This window comes from Bos grunniens, chromosome 11 (assembly GCF_055505025.1).
Source record: "Bos grunniens cultivar Pamir isolate PY7600 chromosome 11, Bosgru_T2T1.0, whole genome shotgun sequence".
Lineage (NCBI taxonomy): Eukaryota > Metazoa > Chordata > Mammalia > Artiodactyla > Bovidae > Bos > Bos grunniens.
The window spans coordinates 67565336-67588388 of NC_141175.1; the positions used below are offsets into that span (position 1 = coordinate 67565336).

The following is a 23053-nucleotide window of genomic DNA, read 5'->3' on the forward strand; positions in this document are numbered from 1 at the left end:
TGGCAATTTGGTCTCTAAAACTAATTTAAGCAAAGTTGTAAACATCACTCAGTAAAAGATGCCCGTTGTGCCGTGTGTGTATGTGCCTGTGTGTATTTGTGAGTGTTTGATGGCACCCCACTCCAGTCCTCTTGCCTTGAAAATCCCATGGACGGAGGAGCCTGGTGGGCTGCTGTCCATGGGGTCGCTAAGAGTCGGACATGACTGAGCGACTTCACTTTCACTTTTCACTTTCATGCACTGGAGAAGGAAATGGCAACCCACTCCAGTGTTCTTGCCTGGAGAATCCCAGGGATGGGGGAGCCTGGTTGGCTGCCGTCTATGGGGTCGCACAGAGTCGGACACGACTGAAGCGACTTAGCAGCAGCAGCAGTGCTAATGCACAGTCATAGGCCTATGAAACCTTATGGGAGGTGGAAGGGGTTTCCTCTTGTGACATCAATTTCATTATCACCAACGGGTTTGAGAACTACTGTGATAGTTTTGCTGGAAGGAGGGGGCACGATTGGAAGTGCAAAGTATTGCCTTGAAGCCCGTTTTTGATAGTTTAGCATTATTTCAACTGGGATAATAACACCCAATGGAATGCTTTTCAATATGTAGAGTGATGAAGGATTTAGTTATCACTCAAACTTCCATGCCATGTGAAAACACCTTAAATATCTTTTTTAAGAAGTGATATTTGAGTACTGGCAGGGATGAAGAGATTAATATTTACAGTTTTAGACAACCATGACTTTTAGAAAAACTTAATTTGTATTCATAAGAGGTATATGTCTTTGTAAATCCAAAGCTCTTGTCAGTATTCTGGCCCCTGGTGACATACGGAGTTAGCTTAGTCCTTCTTGCATAGGAGACCTTTAGAGCTCTGAAGACAGACAGTCGCTGTGTGTCCATCACTCTTTGCCCTTTTCGATGGAAATTGGAGCCATTTTAGTCCTGAACCACTTCTCATGCCACACGGTTTCTATATTTTTTGTAACTCTGCCACAGTTTAACTGGTGAAATTTCCTCTTCAACCGTGGTATTCTCTTACAAAAGGGGACATTTGCTGCTTCTGATTTGTCCATTCAACAAAATAGCTATTTAATGTCTATTTTGTGTCAAAAATTTGTCACAGCTGTTAATTGAGGCATACACCGGGAAGAAAAATAGTCTCTGTCTTCACAGTGTTTCTGTGTCTGCTCAGGATGTGTGTGTGTGTGTGTGTGTGTTTAGTTGCTCAGTCCTGTCTGACTCTTTGTGACCCCATGGACTATAGCCCGCCAGGCTCCTCTGTCCATGGAATTCTCCAAGCAAGAATACTGGAGTGGGCTGCCATTTCCTTCCCAAGGGGATCTTCCTGACCCAGGGATTGAACCCGTCTCTCCTGCACTGGCAGGCGGGTTCTTTACCTCTGAGCCACCTGGGAAGCCTGTGTGGTCATCAGTGCACGTTTTAAAATGTGATTTACATCCCTAGATGGAAACACTCTTTTTCTCTTTAATAGTCATACACTTAATTAGAAAATTTCAATTCAGCAGGTAAATCATCCTATTTGCTCATATTTAACTAATCATTAATGAAAATATTTAGGGTTTACCAGGTGAGGATGGTGCAGTCTCCCACTGTTCTTTCATAATTACCTCTCAAATCAATGCATTTATTATCTTTTTAAAATTTCACGTATCCTCCAACTTGAAATAATCTTTATGTTTTGATTTTCTTATCTGTAAGTTGGCCCTATGGGTTTTAGATAAACAAAAAATTGATAACATTTTGTGTGACTTTATTAAGCTATGATGAAAGGGTTATTTAGGAAAAGAGCCAAGTACAGAATGTTTAAATCCTAGGTAGTCACATCACTCTTGGCTTCAAGTGGTAGTATCACTCAAACATTGTGCTTTACAACATTTCAAAAGACTGTCAGTGCAGCCGGTCTCTCAGACTTCTGTTTCCATGTATAACCATCATTAACAGTGCATCCTTTACCTTTCTGGGATTTTAATCCACATATTTTTAAATACAGTCACGTTATATGCTTTTTAAACTAGCATACCTATTACACACATTTGTTTTTAAGTGTAATAAATATCCCTGCCTTTGAGTGTATGCACCGTACTTCACTTTATGTGTATGCTGTTACTTATTTATTGTTCATTGAGTGTTAGTTCACTTCAGTCGCTCAGTCGTGTCCGACTCTTTGCGACCCCATGAATCTCAGCACGCCAGGCCTCCCTGTCCATCACCATCTCCTGGAGTTCACTCAAACTCACATCCATTGGATCGGTGATGCCGTCCAACCATCTCATCCTCTGTCGTCCCCTTTTCCTCCTGCCCCCAATCCCTCCAAGCATCAGTCTTTTCCAATGAGTCAACTCTTCACATGAGGTGCCCAAAGTACTGGAGTCTCAGCTTTAGCATCATTCCTTCCAAAGAAATCCCAGGGCTGATCCCCTTCAGAATGGACTGGTTGGATCTCCTTGCAGTCCAAGGGACTCTCAAGAGTCTTCTCCAACACCACAGTTCAAAAGCATCAATTCTTCAGCGCTCAGCCTTCTTCACAGTCCAACTCTCACATCCATACATGACCACTGGAAAAACCATAGCCTTGACTAGACGGCCCTTTGTTGGCAAAGTAATGTCTCTGCTTTTGAATATGCTATCTAGGTTGGTCATAACTTTCCTTCCAAGGAGTAAGCGTCTTTTAATTTCATGGCTGCAGTCACCATCTGCAGTGATTTTGGAGCCCAAAAAGATAAAGTCTGACACTGTTTCCACTGTTTCCCCATCTATTTCCCATGAAGTGATGGGACCAGATGTCATGATCTTTGTTTTCTGAATGTTGATCTTTAAGCCAACTTTTTCACTCTCCTCTTTCACTTTCATCAAGAGGCTTTTTAGTTCCTCTTCACTTTCTGCCATAAGGGTGGTATCATCTGCATATCTGAGGTTATTGATATTTTTCCCAGCAATCTTGATTCCAGCTTGTGCTTCTTCCAGCCCAGCGTTTCTCATGATGTACTCTGCATATAAGTTAAATAAGCAGGGTGACAATATGCAGCCTTGATGTATTCCTTTTCCTATTTGGAACCAGTCTGTTGTTCCATTGCAGTTGAAACTGTTGCTTCCTGACCTGCATACAGGTTTCTCAAGAGGCAGGTCAGGTGGTCTGGTATTCCCATCTCTTTCAGAATTTTCCACAGTTTATTGTGATCCACACAGTCAAAGGTGTTGGCATAGTCAATAAAGCAGAAATAGATGTTTTTCTGGAACTCTCTTGCTTTCTAGATGATCCAGTGGATGTTGGCAATTTGGTCTCTGGTTCCTCTGCCTTTTCTAAAACCAGCTTGAACATCTGGAAGTTCATGGTTCATGCATTGCTGAAGCCTGGCTTGGAGAATTTTGAGCATTACTTTACTAGCATGTGAGATGAGTGCAATTGTGCGGTAGTTTGAGCATTCTTTGGCATTGCCTTTCTTTGGGATTGGGATGAAAACTGACCTTTTCCAGTCCTGTGGCCTCTGCTGAGTTTTCCAAATTTGCTGGCATATTGAGTGCAGCACTTTCACAGCATCATCTTTCAGGACTTGAAATAGCTCCACTGGAATTCCATCACCTCCACCAGCTTTGTTCATAGTGATGCTTTCTAAGGCCCACTTGACTTCACATTCCAGGATGTCTGGCTCTACGTGAGTGATCACACCATCGTGATTATCTTGGTTGTGAAGATCTTTTTTTGAACAGTTCTTCTGTGTATTCTTGCCACCTCTTCTTACTATCTCCTGCTTGTGTTAGGTCCATACCATTTCTGTCCTTTATTGAGCCCAACTTTGCAAGAAATGTTCCCTTGGCATCTCTAATTTTCTTGAAGAGATCTCTATTTTTTCCCATTCTGTTGTTTTCCTCTATTTCTTTGCATTGATTGCTGAGGAAGGCTTTCTTATCTTTTCTTGCTATTCTCTGGAACTCTGCATTCAGATGCTTATATCTTTCCTTTTCTCCTTTGCTTTTCGCTTTTCTTCTTTTCACAGCTATTTGTAAGGCCTCCCCAGACAGCCATTTTGCTTTTTTGCATTTCTTTTCTATGGGGATGGTCTTGATCCCTGTCTCCTGTACAATGTAACGAACCTCATTCCATAGTTCATCAGGCACTCTATCAGATCTAGGCCCTTAAATCTATTTCTCACTTCCACTGTATAATGACAAGGGATTTGATTTAGGTCATACCTGAATGGTCTAGTGGTTTTCCCTACTTTCTTCAATTTCAGTCTGAATTTGCCAATAAGGAGTTCATGATCTGAGCCACAGTCAGCTCCTGGTCTTGTTTTTGCTGACTGTAGAGCTTCTCCATCTTTGGCTGCAAAGAATATAATCAATCTGATTTCGGTGTTGACCATCTGGTAATGTCCATGTGTAGAGTCTTCTCTTGTGTTGTTGGATGAGGGTGTTTGCTATGACCAGTACATTCTCTTTGCAAAATTCTATTAGCCTTTGCTCTGCTTTATTCCGTATTCCAAGGCCAAATTTGCCTGTTACTCCAGGTGTTTCTTGACTTCCTACTTTTGCATTCCAGTCCTCTATAATGAAAAGGACATTTTTTGGGGTGTTAGTTCTAAAAGGTCTTGTAGGTCTTCATAAAACCATTCAACTTCGGCTTCTTCAGCCTTACTGGTTGGGACATACACTTGGATTACTGTGATACTGAATGGTTTGCCTTGGAAACAACAGATATCATTCTGTCATTTTTGAGATTGGATCCAAGTACTGCATTTCATACTCTCTTGTTGACCATGATGGCTATTCCATTTCTTCTGAGGGATTCCTGCCCGCAGTAGCAGATATAATGGTCATTTGAGTTAAATTCACCCATTCCAGTCCCTTCTAGTTCACTGATTCCTAGAATGTTGACATTTACTCTTGCCATCTCCTGTTTGACCACTTCCGATTTGCCTTGATTCATGGACCTGACATTCCAGGTTCCTATGCAATATTGCTCTTTACAGGATCGGACCTTGCTTCTATCACCAGTCACATCCACAACTGGGTATTGTTTTTGCTTTGGCTCCATCCCTTCATTCTTTCTGGAATTATTTCTCCACTGATCTCCAGTAGCATATTGGGCACCTACTGACCTGGGGAGTTCCTCTTTCAGTATATCATTTTGCCTTTTCATACTGTTCATGGGGTTCTCAAGGCAAGAATACTGAAGTGGTTTGCCATTCCCTTCTCCAGTGGACCACATTCTGTCAGACCTCTCCACCATGACCCACCCATCTTGGGTGGCCCCACAGAGCATGGCTTAGTTTCATTGAGTTAGACATGGCTGTGGTCCTAGCATGATTAGATTGACTGGTTTTCTGTGAGTATGGTTTCAGTGTGTCTGCCCTCTTATGCCCTCTTGCAACACCTACCGTCTTACTTGGGTTTCTCTCACCTTGGATGTGGAGTGTCTCTTCACAGCTGCTCCAGCAAAGTACAGCCACTGCTCCTTACTTTGGATGAGGGGTATCTCCTCACCACCACCTCTATTGACCTTGAACTTGGAGTTGCTCCTCTTGGCCCTCCTGCGCCCATGCAGCCACTGCTTCTTGGACATGGGGTAGCTCCTCCCGGCCTCAACTTAACATTGAGTGTTAAGCTGTTTCCAAAATTTTTCCATTATAAGCAACATGAACCATGCATACAGGCATATACATCTTTGTGTTTTTACACTAGCCTGACTTAAGTAAAGTTTCAGAAGTAGAATAGCTCCAGAAATGAATTAAATTATATAGAAATTAAGGTTTTAGAATACATTACCAGATTGCCCACTAGAAAGTGTGAACAATTTCACATAATCACTTCCAGTATCATAACTTCTCATTTTTTTACCTCTTTACTAGCAAGGTGAATTGTAAATCTTTCTAATCATTGTCCATCCAATATTTTTGTTTTAATTTGCTTTTACATGCATAGTAATAACCTTTTATGTACTAACTTGCCATTTATCCAGGTTTTTGTTTGATTATTTCTTTTCCTTTTTGATTTGCAGGAAGATCATGAGTTGCTTACAGGTGCTTCCCCAGTGGTTCAGTAGTAAAGGTCCACCTGCATAATGCAGGAGCTGTTGGAGACCTGGGTTCAATCCCTGGGGAACGGGAAGATCCCCTGGAGAAGGAAATGGCAACTCACTGCAGTATTCTTGCCTGGAGAATCCCATGGACAGAGGAGCCTGGTGGGCTACAGACCATAGGCTTCAGATGCGACTGAAGTGACTTAGCAGTGGCAGTAGTGAGTAGTTTTAAGTCAGATTTCGCACAAACTTGTCTTTCAATATATATCTTTTGCATACGGTATATATAAAATGTGTGCTGTCAAATCTGAAACACCTCAACTGTTGATTTGATCTTTAATCAACTCTCTTTAGATACAATTGAAAAACATGATTTATAACAGCATTCCAGTGTCAAAATAGAACTTGAAGAGTACCAGAGAGTCATAATAAAAATAGTCTTGGCAGGTAGTATTATGTCATCATCTTCTAAATATTTCATTCTCTCCCAAATCTCAATTTCCATATTTGTAAACAACAAAAATTGGGAGTAATACTTTTTTTCAATAAAGGAATGCTGTGATGATGAAATTGGTAGAAATTATTACTGTATGAGGCACAATTCAAATGATATGTTTCATTTTTTTTTTTTTTTGAACTACTCTGGTTATAGAAATGTAAGAGGTTAGGCATCTAGCTATCTAACCTGTAGTTTGCAGAGCAAGTGTCTTTATTTCTGTTCAGAATGTGGTTCATATTCAGTCTTGTTGGACTCCTGGCATTTCCTATGAGTCTTTTTTTCCCCTATATTTCTTAAACATCACTGGCAGTGTTTGGGCAATCACACTGCCAGTTTTCTCAGTGTTTAAGATGCCATTCATCTTAGTCTAGAGACAAAAAAATCCACTTAGGGTCTCTGGGGGTCCTTTCACTACCTTCTCACCTCTCCTGAGTTTCAATTTCCTCTTAAATATGTTTGCTGTCTTTTTGCAGTTTGGAGATTATTCTCCTTGAGGGAAAAGGAGGAGTAGTTTTGCTTTCCTTTGTCATCTCTTTATCCCTGCTTCCTAGCAGTGTGATTATCTGTTCCTGCTTTTTCTGTCTCTGAACAATGCTCCAGACACTCTGTGGTAACTGTTGATAATTTTTTCAAGCTTTCCCTAACATAGAGTTTAACTTTCTGAAATAAAATTGTATGTTGTTTTGTTTCTGTCTTCTGTATTTGTTCTAGGTTATGTCCCCTTTCCCATCTATCGTGACTTTATGATTTGAGGGACTAGATGGCCCAGGTAGATTTTGCTAGCATCAGAGACAACAGAGAATTTTGTCCTCCAAGACAGTGGGAAATAACAGAGCCAGGGTAGAAATTGTGCCAAGAGAAAGCCACAAAGTAAATCTGGAGGTGAACAATCAGTGGGTGAAAAGCCAGCAACCAGAGCAATTAGAACAAATGCAAATGAAGCAGAAATCAGTCCTATGGGTCTATTGAAGGCCAGGTGAAGCTGTGTTTATTGTTTGCTTTAAAGGACTGGCTAAAGTATGGATTTTAGCACAGCTTAAAAATGTGTAGTCTTAAACTCTTGTTTGGATCCTAACCTAGGATTCTCCTGGGTTCCCTCTGGAATTCAGTGATCCCACTTTGGATTCCATTCATTGTTCTCTGTGATATGGGCAGGGCTGTTCATAGATTAATGGTTCAGCTTTGTGAATGTCTACTTCTTGTAAAGTTGGGTTGTGAGGTTGGGAATTAATAGAAAATTAGCTTTTTTTTTGAAATGGCATGTGTTAGTTCTGTCACAGGTCACTGGGAGCATATAAAGAGACTTGCTTTGTTATGAAGTGCTTGGTCTTTTGCTGGGGAGATGGAGGGGTATCTAACAGACTCTTGCTACAAGGTGCTACCAAGGTAATGGTGGAAGAACTCAGCAACAGGACAAATTAAACATGCTGAAGAGGCAGATGACAGCAAACTAGCCTTTGGCAAGTCTGTATTGCAGCCTGATTCCTGTGTACCAGCAGAGAGGAGTGACAGCTTGTTGATATTATTAATGAGTCCCACATACCATGAACATCATGTATAAATACATATATTAGATCTTTTAAAATTTCTCTCAATCTGTATAGGTTGTATGTGTTTTTAGTAGATTTATATGTAGATATCTGATTTGTTGATGCTATTGTAAGTTGTCTCTTTCAATTTTATTTTCTAGTTGGAACCAACATAAGCAACAAATTATCTATTAGTATCTATCTCCCTAAAAGTGCACTTATTTATTCTAAAAAAATTTCTGTAGTTTGGTGTCATTATATATACAACTATCATCTGTATAAAGTAGATTTTTAAGTCTTTATTTTTTTTCCTAAAATGTAAACCTTTTGGAGATAAACTTTTTTGGGGAGAGGAATGTTATATGTTGAAACCCTGCACCAAAAAGCATGGAACCTGAAATCTGGAACAGGGCTAGAATGAAGTAACACTGAGTAAAGTGTCATGTTTCCAGGTGCTTGGTAAGATCCATAGGGAAACACGGGTGATTGTGTAACACTGAAAGTGAAAGTGAAATCGCTCAGTTGTGTCCTACTCTTTGCGACCCCATGGACTGTAGCCTACCAGGCTCCTCAGTCCATGGAATTTTCCAGGCAAGAGTACTAGAGTGGGTTGCCATTTCCTTCTAGCTTTTCAGAAATGTCACTGTGTAAAGCTTGATGAGGGGAAATTCATAGATCCCTTCCCATTCCTTAAAATAACATATTTGATTTAGTCAGGTTATAATAGCTAGCATTTTAAAAGATTCATTATATGTTTCAGACATAAAATGCTTTAAATTTTAACTCATTTCTCCTTCAAAACAATACAATGAGATATTAACAACTATTATTCCCATTTTACATATGAGAATACATAGTCACAAAGAGGTTAACTTTCTTGATTACATGGTACGGTGGTGATGTATGATACAAATTGAGGTGTTCTGTTTCTAAAGCTTGTGCTCTATTTTACACTACTTTGAGTTGATCTTCTGGGTCATAGATTATTTGCAAAGCTATTAAATATCTCTCGGTCTACCCTGAGGTGAGTATATCCTATGAATGATCAAATAAAATTCAATATATCACTTAACAGTGAAAGCCAAGCTACAGTGTGAGCATGTAGAACAGACTCTGTTAATTGTTCTGTCGGCAAGCTACTTTTCCATTGGTGGTGGTGGTGTTATTTGGGCCATCACCATGCACACGACTTGCCTTGTCGTGCCGAGGACAAGATTAACAACAACCCAGTGTCAGGAATCAGTGATCAGTTGGTTTAGAGGTATAGCCTCATAAATTTCCCACCTCACCTTGTCCTAGAGAATGCATTTGCCACAATGTCAAAAGCCTGACCAGATTCCTATGTCAAGTGCAGTGCATTGTGCAATCCAGGAGCCACTAGTAAATGTCTCCAAACTCAGACACAAACCAACCATTCCTTAGAGAAGGATACTTTTAACTACCAGAACTACTTCATTATTTGGTGACTCCCAGCAGGGTCCTCTGAGTGAAATCTATACTCCTGAATCAATGTAACCCAGTTTGTTCTGTGCTGGCACATTAACCCTAACCATAGAAGCCCAGCAATTAGAGTTTTGTAGCATTCTAGTTGGTATAGTGGTCAAACATATGAGGAAACGAGGAAATACTATTAAGTTCTAAACCTGCTGCTTTGTTGACACCTGCAGGTCAACATGCTAAAAAAAGCTGCCTCAATTATAAAATAAAGATTAGTTAATTTTATAAAAAAGTGGCCAGTTTTATATAGGATGAATATTCCAATTTCCAGATATTTAATGACAAGTTGCCCACATTTTAGCTGCCAGTATTCACAGATGAATAAACAAAAGTATTGACAGCCAACCAATGATGTTAGAATTTAATCTAGTTAAAATTTCCCATAAGATCCATATTTCTCAAAGCCCATTTACATTTCACAAGGCAGGTCATAAGGCAGTAGCCAGGGCATAGCTTGGTGACTTAGAGAAGAACAGGAAAGGTAAAAAAACCTTCTCGCTTCTCAGAATGTAGGTGTAACTAGCTTACTGTAAAGTGTGTATTTGCCAATAAATTGGCTAGTTGCCAGCTACACATAGACCATTCTAAACAGGTGATTCAGAAGTGGACTCTAGAAAGTGAATGAGTTGAGAGAGTTACTGATCATGTATCCTGATTAAACATTTTAAAAATTTAAGCTACAATGCTTTGGTCTGCTTCAATGATAAGAAAACAGATACTATTAATGATGGCAGTTAACCATCTACTAACACCCAAAAGACAAGACAGCACTAACAGGGCAAGTCAGAAGGAAAATCTATAAATATCACATAAGAAAAACTCCTTTGAGAAAAAAGCATTAAAAGTATTACCCATTACCTCCCCACAAAGAAAGAAACGTGGAGAAAAGTGATTATATTATTTACCTTGAAATAGCCAATAAAGATTTAAAGGACAGGGCTGCACATCAGATACATTCGGTTTAGTTCAGTCCAGTCGCTCAGTCATGTCCGACTCTTTGCAACCCCATGAATTGCAGCACGCCAGGCCTCCCTGTCCATCACCAACTCCTGGAGTTCACTCACACTCACGTCCATCGAGTCAGTGAGGCCATCGAGCCATCTCATCCTCTGTCGTCCCCTTCTCCTCCTGTCCCCAATCCCTCCCAGCATCAGGGTCTTTTCCAATGAGTCAACTCTTTGCATGAGGTGGCCAAAGTATTGGAGTTTCAGCTTTAGCATCAGTTCTTCCAAGAACACCCAGAACTGATCTCCTTTAGGAAGGACTGGTTGGATCTCCTTGCAGTCCAAGGGACTCTCAAGAGTCTTCTCCAACACCACAGTTCAAAAGCATCAATTCTTCGGCGCTCAGCTTTCTTCACAGTCCAACTCTCATATCCATACAAGACCATTGGAAAAACCATAGCCTTGACTAGATGAACCTTTGTTGGCAAAGTAATGTCTCTGCTTTTGAATATGCTATCTAGGTTGGTCATAACTTTGCTTCCAAAGAGTAAAAGTCTTTTAATTTCATGGCTGCAATCACCATCTGCAGTGATTTTGGAGCCCCCCAAAATAAAGTCTGACACTGTTTCTACTGTTTCCCCATCTATTTCCCATGAAATGATGGGATACATTACTTCCCCTTAAATGCTGGTCCTAGGAGAGTATGGAACACCAGCACAGCATAAGTAATCTGGGATTGAAATGATGACCTCTGGTTTCTTCTGAAAAGTGACAATTAATCCAGAGTGAGAAGGGTTATGCAGTACTGCTGATTAAAAAAATAGAGAAGTGAAGGGCCCTATAGGGTAAGAGCTCTGAATCTTAAATTAGAAAGGAAGAGAAAGGCATGGCAGTCTGAAAGGCTTATGAGTCAGGAAGGAAGAAGAATGTTAATCGGCTATTTGTTGTTTATGCTTTGTATTGGAGATGTTTTTATGTTAGGCCTGCAGTTCTGTTAGGAACCATGTGTATATTTTCTTGTTTGATATGACTGGAGGAGTCACACATATTATTCCATGTTACAAGCCAGAAACAAGTGTTTGGTGATTTTAAATGCTCCTGAGCAACAAATAATCACTCCATGAAAGAGCCAGGTTTCAAACCCATGTCTCTGGCTGCAAGTTCTGGACTTCTTTTGCAGTCGGTTAGTTGTAGACGTTTAAACACGTCACTTACCCGCCCCAGGCCTCAGTTTTCTCATCTGTACAGATGGATAATAATATAGACCTGATAGCGCTGTGGTGAGAAATGTTTGGAGATAGTTTCTGGGAAGAACTCAGATCAGGACTTGTCATAGAGCGGAGTGGGCGTCTGACGGTTGAAAGGTTATGCGATGGAGCGCAGGAGAGCACTGTGGTGAAGCCCGCTGCTGCTAAGTCGCTTTAGTCGTGTCCGACTCTGTGTGACCCCATGGACGGCAGCCCACCAGGCTCCCCCGTCCCCGGGATTCTCCAGGCAAGAACACTGGAGTGGGTTGCCATTTCCTTCTCCAGTGCATGAAAGTGAAAAGTGAAAGTGAAGTCGCTCAGTCATGTCTGACTCTCAGCGACCCCATGGACTGCAGCCTCCCAGGCTCCTCCATCCATGCGATTTTCCAGGCAAGAGACTGGAGTGGGAGGCAGTTGCTTTATCAAGAGTGGGGTCCTTTCTGAGTGGGCCCTTCTCCCTGTCAGGACCACATACAGTAATACTAATTCCAGGCAGTCATTGTGAAAATCTGTTTAGAATTGACACATGAGGAAGCGTACAGGAGAATATGCTTGGAATAGTGGAAAACTCATGTTCACCACCGAGAAAACAGTTGAAATTACTTCCCTGGTCGGGCTCAGTACCGTTTCTCGACAGAAAGTGATCTCCCAGCAGTGTTCTAAACCAGATTATTTACAGCTGCTATCCAGCGCCACCTGCTGGTAAACTGACAGAAAAGTAAAGTAAAAGTAAAGTGAATTCGCTCAGTCCTGTCCGACTTTTTGGGACCTCATGGGCTATACAGTCCATGGAATTCTCCAGGGCAGAATACTGGTGTGGGTAGCTTTTTCCTTCCCCAGGGCATCCTCCCAACCCAGGGATTACAACTAATTCTCTACCATCTGAGCCACCAGGGAAACCCGGAAACTGACAGAAAAGAGAAGGCAAACTGCACTCCTGAAATTGAGCAGATTGGTTTTTAAGTCAATCAGATTTAGGGGAATGGTTAAAGGAGACACTGCAAAACCATTTAATGAACATTTCTAGACCTGATGTAACAGGGAAAATATGCAGAAACGTGTATTTTGGAATAATGAGTAAAATAATAGGTTACACTATTATAAGCAAATATGCAAATATGTCTTCAGGGTGTTTAGAAATGGGAGAAAGGAAATGCACCCAGTTTGATGAATTTAAGATTTTTTTTTTCAAATGTGTTTTGTGCATTGGCCACAAACATAGCCTTCAAAAGTAATCTTTAATAGATCTGTAGCTGTAGCAAAATATGTATCAAATAGATAATCATAGGTGGGAAAAAGAAATGAAAGTAGTTATATATTTGGAGTGCATTAATTTTTATCTTATGCTTTCTACACTTAAAAAAATTAAAGCCTTGTTTAAATTAAAGAGCTAATATATGCACATAGTAAACAAAAGATCCAAACTGCAAGAAGTATATAATGAAACATAACTCTCCCTGAGTCCCAGAATTGCAGTCTCTCGCCCAGAAATGAATCAGGTTTATGAGTTCCTGTTTACTTTTCTAAATTTTTTTCATGCATATTCAGCAAGTGTTTGGTGTCTGTGCCATGTCTTGGTCAGGAGCCTCTGGGACATCCCCAAGTGTTATCAAATCATTTCAACCCTAGCTAGAAAGTTGGCTGGTTTAACTAGATGGCAATAAAATAATCTGAATTTAAGGAACAGAGCTATGTTCAATATGTTTAGCTCTTTAGAATTCATGTCCTAAATATGGGTGGATTCTTTCAATTCAGTTTTATTTTGATCAAAGATATTCTTGTATAATGTGTCGTATTTCCACATAGCATACTTATGAGCAAATTTCTTATTTAGTTAACTGCATATAATGCCTGTTTATTTTATACTGTGCAGATTGAGGATTTAGCTTCTTTAAACAGTCCTCCCAAACACACAGGCATGCAATCCCTCACCCACCCAACCAGTAGAGTCATTTCGTATTTGGCTCAAAATACGATCAATACTCAGTGTGTAAACTGTTATGATTGTATAAATTTTATTTGCAGATGAGGCATGTTTATGCTTCAGGAGTGCTTGTTCATTGTACTGTTTTATTTCTTGTACAAATGTTATTTTTCCTGGACTTAATAAATGTCTCTTTTTAAACTTAACACAGGCCTCTATGTACCTATCAGTAAATCATCTCTTAACTCTTCAATATCCCTAGACTCTGAAAAAATATGTTATCTGCATATTCAAACACAGGAGGTTATCTGTTAGTTATTAATACATTTCTTTTTGAACAACTCATTTTGTCCCACTCAAATGTGGATTAGCGGCCCCTGGGCCTGCAGCTAAGCTACCCTAGATATTTTCTTTACTCTTTCCAGTGTTCTCTCCCTGAATTCTGTAAGCTATCTTAGTTTATGCCTTCATCTGACTGTTTAGAACCTTCTAAAGAAAAGGTGCCTGGTTGTTTTTGCTTGTTTGAGATGTGATAACCTTGCTGAAAAAGAACTTCTGGGAAGAAAATCAATTTTCCACAAAAATTTTAAAAGCATTATCCTCTTGCTTTATAGTTTCCGGTGTAAATGTTTTTGTTTTTTTTTTTTTTCTATTTTGTTTGGAGAATTCTGACACAATTCTAACTCCTGATATTTTGTCGATTACATGTGACTTTCTCTTTTTTAGATTTTGTCCCATATAGGCCATTACAGAGCATTGAGTTCCCTGTGCTACACAGCAGGTTCTCATTAGTTATCTGTTTGTATACAGTAGTGTGTAGATGTCAATCCCAGTCTCCTTATTTATCCCTCCGCTCCTTCCCCTCTGGTAGTCATAAATTTGTGTTCTACATCTGTGAGTCTGTTTCGGTTTTGTAGATAAGTTCCTTTGTACCCTTTTTTTAGATTCCACATATAAGTGATGTCATATGATATTTGTCTCTCTCTGACTTCTTTCAGTATGACGTTCTCTAGGTTCATGTAGGTTGCTGCAAATGGCATTATTTCATTTTTTTTATGGCTGAGTACTAGTCCATTGCATATATATACCACAACTTCTTTATCCATTCCTGTCAGTAGACATTTAGTTTGCTTCCATGTCCTGGCTGTTGTGAATGTTGTGATGCATGCATATTTTTAAATTATGGTTTTCTCCAGATGTATGCCCAGGAGTGGGCTTCCCTGGTGGTCAGTGGTAAAGAATCCACCTGTCAATGCAGGAGACACGGGTTTGATCTCTAGGTTGGAAGATCCCTTAGAGAAGGAAATGGCAACCCACTCCAGTATTTTTGTCTGGGAAATCCCATGGACAGAGGAGCCTGGCAAGCTTCAGTCCATGGGGTCACAAAGAGTCGAACACAACTGAGTGACTAAACAATATGCCCTGGAGTGGGATTGTTGGATCATTTGGTAACTCTGTTTTTGTTTTTTTTAAGGAACTTCCATACTCTTCTCTATAGTGTCTGTATTAATTTCCATTCCTACAGTGTAGGAGGATTCCCTATTCTCTACACCCTCTCCAGCATTTCTTTGCAGATGTTTTGATGATGACTGTTCTGACTCATGTGAGGTGATACCTTATTGTAGCTTTAATTTGCATCACTCTAATAATAAGTGATGGTGAGCATCTTTTCATATGCCCCTTGGCCTTCTGTGTGTCTTCCTTCGAGTAACGTCTGTTTAAATCTTCCGCCAGTTTTGTGGTAGTTATTTTCTTTTGTTTTTGACATTGAGCTGTATGAACTCTGTATTATATATTTTGGAGATTAATCCCTTGTCAGATGCTACATTTGCAAATATTTTCTCCCATTCTAAGGGTTGTCTTTTCATTTTGTTTATGATTTCTTTTGCTGTGCAAAAGCTTTTAAGTTTCATTACGTTCCATTTGTTTATTTTTGTTTTATTTTCATTACTGCAGGAGGTAGATTAAAAAAGATCTTTCTGTGATTTATGTCAGAGAGTGTTCTGCTTGTGTGTCCTCTAAGAGTTTTATAGCATCCGGTCTTACCTTTAAGTCTTTAATCCATTTTGAGTTTATTTTCGTGTATGGTTTTCCCTTGAAGTGTGTAGGATAATTTCTTTGGGCCCAGGGTTCTGAAATTTCATGTGTAGGTCTTGGTGTGGTTTGTACTTCATTCATTTTGCAAAAAAAGAAAACATTGTGGATTGCTTTCTGAATTATTTCTTCAACAATTTTATTCTATAAATTTTGTCCTGTTCTTTTTTCTCTCTTTTAAAACTTCTTTTATTTATAAACTAGACTTTCTCAGTCACCTTTTGAATTATCTTCTCTTGAAGTTTCTATTTCTCTTTTATTTGAGTCTTTGGGCATTTGTTCCGTTTTATTTTCCAGAACTTCTGAATTTTCCCTTTCCTTTGTCATATTTGTCTTTTTTTTTAAGAGCATTCTTGTTTTCTAAATGTTCCACTTTTTTTTTTTTTATAACTGTCTCTTCTTTCAGAGAAGCAGTAATTTCATTTATCTATCTGAATATAATATAGCTTTTTTTCCTTGATTCTGTTTAGCCTTCCCAGACTGTCTGTATTTTGCAAGTGTAATTTTTTTCTCTATCTGTTGATTTTAATCTTTGTCAGTTCTCTTAGGGACTTTCCTCAAATGTTTGGTGATCCATTGGGCTATCTAATAGCATGTGTGCAAGAGGGAGAGAAATAGGGAGAGAGAGGATGATGGAAAGAGAGACAGAGAAAGAGAGGAAAAAAGAGGTGTTTGGTGGAACTTTTTATTGCAGAGAGATGTTTATTTAGGGATTCTTGTCAGTACCTCAAGGTCTCTCCTGCTAGGATTGATTTTCCCAAAGAAGAATTATTTAATATTCTTCCCAGTGAATATAAAGCTGGCTTGAGGATTCTGGAACCAAGCAGATAAGGACCGGGGGTCCCAGTGTTCAGTGTATAGATTCTTATGCAGTCTTTACTCTCACCCACTGCTGTGTCTGGTGTCTCCAAACCCAGACTTCCTCTGTTCTACCTCCTCAGTCATTAAACCTGCTCACCTATCAGGTTGTAGAGGCCTAGTTGTCTCTTATGTAGGCTTGAATTCAGTCATTAATTTCTTCAATAAATACTTACCAAATGCCTACTACGTGCCAAGCATTGTTTTCTGTAGTGTGGAAGTGATTGTGAAACAGACAAAATCCCCTATCCCCTGTGGAACTTTCATCCTCAACCAAACCCTTACTTTCAAAACCCCTTGTTGTCTCCAAATTCTAAACTTTGGTCCTCTCTAGTGTAAACTGGCTTGCATTTTGTTTAGCTCTTTATGCTCCCTGTTTTCATCTTCTATTTGGTCCATTCAGTCAGGAACTACTTTCCTAGTTACAATATTATGTAGCTTTCACCTCCTTTTCAGGCTTTTTGTTTGTATTTTGGGGCTGATTTCATACCCTTTTGGTCGTTTCATGGGATTTAGGAAGCACATGGGCCAAACATGTGTGTCCAGTCTCCCACCTTTGCTAGAACCACTGTGGACTATGATACTGGACTAATGAGCCTAGCACCCAAATGTCTGTTAGTGTGTGATGTGTGTGGGTAGGCCAAAGTGTCCACACAGTTGGGAATCTGGACTCTTCTCTACTGATATTTATCTTTGTTACAAGCTGGCCCAGTCGTGAGTCGCTGGATCATGCACTCTGGGCTCTCTTTATGCAATTGCTGTGCCCTCTGACAGAACCGCAGTTACTTTTCTGGCCAGAAAGGATCCAGATTTCTGAGGACATGTGACTATCAGAACAAAGCCTACTTCCAACCCTATCCTAGTACAAACATGTATCAGAACATTTTTTACCTCCCATCCCCCAACCCTTCCCTAGCATTATATATTGCCTGGAGCTAAGAGAATCTATAGAGTTTTAGTGTTGTTTTATTTTTTAGCTTCAAAGAAGGCAATATATAAGTTTGTATCTTTAACACAATTCTGTGCCATCTGTGTTCTTTTGGGAGGAAATAGTCACTTGTCTAGAACAGGAAAGACTCTAATTTTTCTCACTTGGAGCAAAAAAATTACTCTTGAGCACTTCTCAATTTCCTGAGTAAAGGAAGGCAGGTACATCCACCCTCTAGAAGCCATTGGTGGCAGACTTTGTAAAGCTGAGGGGCACGAGCTCTGTTCCCCTTTAAATCATCAAACTCAAGGCATGTGCTCTGAAACCTGCTCCATTCTGTCATGAGTGACATGCCTTAGCCTGGTATCAGGTTTTTTTCCAAGAAATCAAAATGGTACATTCTTATATGAGACCTTGTTTTGCCCAAAGTCTTCACATATTATCAGAAACTTCACATTCCTAGTTTTCAAAATAGAGCCCAATTCCAGAGATTGGAGGTGAAATTCTAGGATTTCAACTCTGGGTACTATTTTTTTATTTGGGTATCAAACCTGGAAAATGCATTTTAGACTCTCTTGGGGAATTTAGAGGAAGGGAAAAGGAGTCAATCTTCTATTAAGCTTTTAAAGTGGTTTGAGAATTCTATACCAGTGGTGGGAAAGGAATGAAGAAACCTTGTGATTCTGATGGTCTTGTTCCTAAAAATAACTGTTGTGTGTGAATAAGGATTTCACAGCTCTGAAAGGAAATCTTTCAAAGCGAACTAAAGAAAAATGTCAGAAGATTTTCAAACTATGTAAATTAGTTATGCCAAAAATTTATATTAGAACTCTGAACATTAGCAGAGAACAATATTATCTATAACAACTCTTTGGGATTTTTGTCTTTCAAAATGCTCTGTAAATTGCTTGCCCTTTTAGACATTATTCTCATAAAGTAATAAGCCTTCATCTATAAACTTCATTGAAGACCTTTGTATCACCTAGAACACACTTAGAACAATAAATATTTATGATTTTTTAAATTAGCTTTTATTTTCACCAAAGATAAATAGGAAAAACATCTGCTCTGAAAAGCACATAGAAACAAACAAATTGACTAATCACTTATTTAAGATGTACCTGTTAAATGCACACTGTGTTAGATAGTATGATAAGGTTTAGGAGTACAGGTATAAATTAAAAAGTTGTGGCAATGCATTCATCAGGCTACAATAGAGTGGTGATGACAGATGATTAAAGGAATATATGTGAACTATGGGATATATGCTATGGTGGCGGAATTATAAGGAATTTAGATAGCACTGTAGCTCACGGTTCTACCCTGTTTCAGAGGTGAGGAAAGGAGTTCCAGCTAAAGGTGGTATCTTCAATGATGAATGAGAGCTCTCTAGAAAAAGAAGAAAAATTAATTTTCCAAGAAGAGGGACTAGTATGTGTAAGGGTCTATAAATGAGAAAGGAATGCTTTTTAGCACAGTTAGAGCAAAGACATTTGTGAGATAGGGAATGGTGGGAATTAGGGTAGGCAGTTAGGCAGAGATCATATTCTTTAGGAGCTTTAAAGGCACTTTAGGATATAGACTTCATTACAAAGATAATAAGCAGCCACTTACTAATTTTTAGGATGGATATGACACAATTAAATTTGCATATGATTAGACTGGGCAGATCATTTTGGTTGCATATGAAAAATGGAGGACTTCTTGTTCCAGTCTTGTCAGAGAAACTGACGTTAGACTAACTTCTTACTAGATGGAAAACAAATAGTTTTAGGCCTTGGTATCAGTCAGTGTAAGGTTGAGATCTTTGAGGAAAAGGAGAAACAAAAAACCTCACGTAACTTATTTACCCTTTCTGCCAATGGAGATGTCCCATGTGTAATACTTGAGAGCAGAAAGGGGATTTGCACTGGGCAGAGTAAGACAGTTTTGTGTTTGGGGGCTGCAAACACAATTGGATGGAACTGCTGATAAAGGGCTGGCAGCCATGTGAGATTTCTGATCATACATAGATTATGGAATGCTAAGGAAACAGTGGAGTTCTGACCTAAATGAATCCAGAAACCTTAATAATCAAGCGATGTATTTAGCTGAGATCACCAAACTGTAAAGATCACACTCAAAAACTACTTCATACTCATGTTAACAAGTTCTTTGCCCAACAACTAAGGGCAAATTTGAAATAAATCCACTATTTGTAAAGCAAGAAAACAAATCAGCATGTGATAAAATAATCCACCTGTAATTTCAGTTCAGTTCAGTCACTCAGTCATGTCTGACTCTTTGCTACCCCATGAATTGCAGCACGCCAGGCCTCCTTGTCCATCACCAATTCCTGGAGTTTATTCAGACTCATGTCCATCGAGTCAGTGATGCCATCCAGCCATCTCATCCTCTGTCGTCCCCTTCTCCTCCTGCCCTCAATCCCTTCCAGCATCGGGGTCTTTTCCAATGAGTCAACTCTTTGCATTAGGTTGCCAAAGTATTGGAGTTTCAGCTTCAGCATCAGTCCTTCCAATGAACACCCAGGACTGATCTCCTTTAGGATGGACTGGTTGGATCTCCTTGAAGTCCAAGGGACTCTCAAGAGTCTTCTCCAACACCACAGTTCAAAAGCCAAAGTATGAGGTGGCCAAAGTGTTGGAGTTTCAACTTCAGCATCAGTCCTTCCAATGAACACCCAGGACTGATCTCTTTAGGATGGACTGGTTGGATCTCCTTGCAGTCCAAGGGACTCTCGAGAGTCTTCTCTAACATCACAGTTCAAAAGCATCAATTCTTCAGCACTTAGCTTTCTTCACAGTCCAACTCTCACATCCACATATGACCACTGGAAAAACCACAGCCTTCACTAGAAGGACCTTTGTTGGCAAGTAATATCTCTGCTTTTCAATATGCTATCTAGTTTGGTCATAACTTTTCTTCCAAGGAGTAAGCGTCATTTAATGTCATGGCTGCAGTCACCATCTGCAGTGATTTTGGAGCCTCCAAAAATAAAGTCTGATACTGTTTCCACTGTTTCCCCATCTATTTCCCATGAAGTGATGGGACTGGATGCCATGATCTTCATTTTCTGAATGTTGAGTTTTAAGCCAACTTTTTCACTCTCCTCTTTCACCTTCCTCAAGATGCTTTTTAGTTCCTCTTCACTTTCTGCCATAAGGGTGGTGTCATCTGCATATCTGAGGTTATTGATATTTCTCCCGGCAATCTTGATTCCAGCTTGTGCTTCTTTCAGCCTAGCGTTTCTCATGATGTACTCTGCATATAAGTTAAATAAGCAGGGTGACAATATACAGCCTTGACGTACTCCTTTTCCTATTTGGAACCAGTCTGTTGTTCCATGTCCAGTTCTAACTGTTGCTTCCTGACCTGCATATAGGTTTCTCAAGAGTGGCTACAGGACTGGAAAAGGTCAGTTTTCGTTCCAATCCCAAAGAAAGACAATGCCAAAGAATGCTCAAACTACCACTACTCATCTCACATGCTAATAAAGCAATGCTCAAAATTCTCCAAGCCAGGCTTCAGCAATACGTGAACTGTGAACTTCCGGATGTTCAAGCTGGTTTTAGAAAAGGCAGAGGAACCAGAGATAAAATTGCCAACATCAGCTGGATCATCGAAAAAGCAAGAGAGTTCCAGAAAAACATCTATTTCTGCTTTATTGACCTGTAATTTAACTACCCCCTATCAGGACTAATCTATACTCTCCACTAACTGCCACACACAATATCTAGTACATAATGATAGAAAGTACTAGTCAAGATAGAAAACAAACAACAACAAACCAGTATGAAAACAACACTCATTTAATATTCCCAAAGGATAACATAGTTACAGGAGCAGATCCAGAGATGAACCAGCTACTGAAAATATTAGAAAATGATTTTAAAATACCTTTTACAAATAAGTTAAGAAATTTAGAGATGACTAACCAAGCAATCCAATGAGGTACTTCAACAGAATTTGAAAATTACTTCAAAAAGATATTCTTTCAAATATATAAGAAAAAATGCCAATTTTATTCAATATATTTCAGAAACCAGAGGAGGAAAAGACACAGCCATATTTATTTTATGAAATTAGTGTGCGTTCATGCTCAATCACCAAGTCATGTGTGACTCTTGTGACACTATGGAGTTTGGCCCACCAGTGTCCATGGGATTCTCCAGGCAAGAATACTGGAATGGATTGCCATTTCTTCCTCCAAGGGGTATTCCTGACCCAGGGAACAAACCTGAGTCTCCTGCATCTCTTGACTTGTCAGGCATACTCTTTACCACTGAGCCACCTGGGAAGCCCTGTGAAACCAGAATAAGCTGACAAAGACATTAAAAGAAAGAAAAAAAAAAGTAAAATAATATCCTACATTCCAAAGATCATTTATAAATATTAGCAAATTAAATATATAATGTATATTAAAAGATCATCATGATTAATAAGTTTCATCCTTGAAAAGTGGAGTAAGATTTAACATTCACAAGTCAGTCATCATAATTTACCACAATGACATCCTAAAGGGGGAAACATGATCATCTCAACAGATTAAGAAAAATAATTAAAATTTAAACCAGTTAAAGATAAAAATTATTTTAGCAAACTAGGAATAAAAAAAAAATCTTTCTCAAACTGACAAAAGGCATTAATAGAAAACCTGCATATAATCAGATAATACATTTAATGATGAAATAGTAAGTAATTTCTCCCTGATACATGGAAAGGAAGAAAGTACACTCTAAACACTACATTGTTCTGCAGTTCTTACCTAGTGCAAAGGGGTAGGAAAGGGAAAGAAAGGGAGAGAAAAAAGGGAAAAAATGAAAAGGAATATAGAGATAAAAGTTATAATAAAAATATTTATTTTTATTTGTTTTCTAGGACAAAAATCCTTTTTTTTCCCCTTTGTTAATCCTCCCCACATTCTCACACATGACTTGTATGTATTCCATATTTTTATTTTTTTCTTTATGGCACAAAAACAGTCTTAAGAACAATCCTGCCCTTTGCAGTTGAAATTCAGGGCCAGAGAATTTATTATAGGAATCATTATTATCTATTATAAAATTTCCCATTAGCTATCTTAGTGCTTTTATTGGAAACTTCTTTATGAATTCTTGTCAAAAGCCTAGAACATTGCAAGTATATACAAAAGGGGTAAACATAAAGTCAGCATCTAAATTTGAAAAAAATGAAATATATTTTACTTTTAGAATGATATAATTGTGTGTATCAAAAGTGCAAAACAAACTATCTGTAAAGAACTTAACTAAAATAATAATTTAGCAAGGTTGTTGGATTAAGAAGGCAGTATACAAACATCAATGGCATGTTAATAGAATAGCAAATAAAGAAAAAAAGATACCTTGGAAAGCTGAATTTAAAACTAATTATTTATAAAACAGTTAAATACTTAGAAATGTAGGAATAAATTGACAAAAGTGTAAAACACATTAAAGCTATCAAATATTGGTAAAAGAAGTTGAAGAAATCCAAGATACA

At 38.9% G+C, this 23053-nt stretch overlaps 1 pseudogene; it reads left to right on the forward strand.

Moving 5' to 3' along the window:
- Window positions 1-12276: 12276 nt before the first annotated feature.
- The window catches only part of LOC147363278 (proteasome maturation protein-like), a 153741-nt pseudogene continuing 142964 nt past the window's right edge, over window positions 12277-23053 (forward strand).